Raw genomic sequence first — 562 nt, 5'->3', positions numbered from 1 at the left:
CACCAGCAGTGCCCCTCCACAGCACCTCAGTCCCAAGCAGCCCAGACCCTGCAGTGCCTCTGCTCCAGCCAAAGCCCATGAGCCTGGGTCCTGCTGCGACGTCTGCTCGCTGCTGCGAGCCTGTCCCTCCTATGCAGGACTCCTCAGTGCTGGACCTGGCAGCCAGCAGCAGCTAATGCAGTGTGGAGATGAGCAGTCACCTTAGCCTCTGAGCTCACCCCAGAGGGACACCAGGTCCTTGGGGGGCTCAGGCCCAGAAGCACACAGCCAGCCCCTTCTCACACAGGCAGGTACATGGCTGGACCCCTCTGCCCCCTGCTCCTCCATGGGCTCAGCCACGACCAAGCACAAGTGCCGCTACAAAGAGGGGCCGTCCCTCGCTGCTCACCGCCCTGCTGCCCCTGCCAGCGCTCCCCAGTCCCAGCACACACCTCCCATCACTGCACAGCCTTTTGAGCACGGTCCTCCCCAGCCCAGCATCCCTCCATCCCCATCTCATCCTTCTTCCCGTTCCCTCCCAGCTCACTACCCCGCATCCCTTCTACGCCACGGGGACAGGCTA

This window comes from Corvus brachyrhynchos, unplaced genomic scaffold (assembly GCF_000691975.1).
Source record: "Corvus brachyrhynchos isolate BGI_N302 unplaced genomic scaffold, ASM69197v1 scaffold61, whole genome shotgun sequence".
Lineage (NCBI taxonomy): Eukaryota > Metazoa > Chordata > Aves > Passeriformes > Corvidae > Corvus > Corvus brachyrhynchos.
This window is presented reverse-complemented; position numbering follows the sequence as displayed.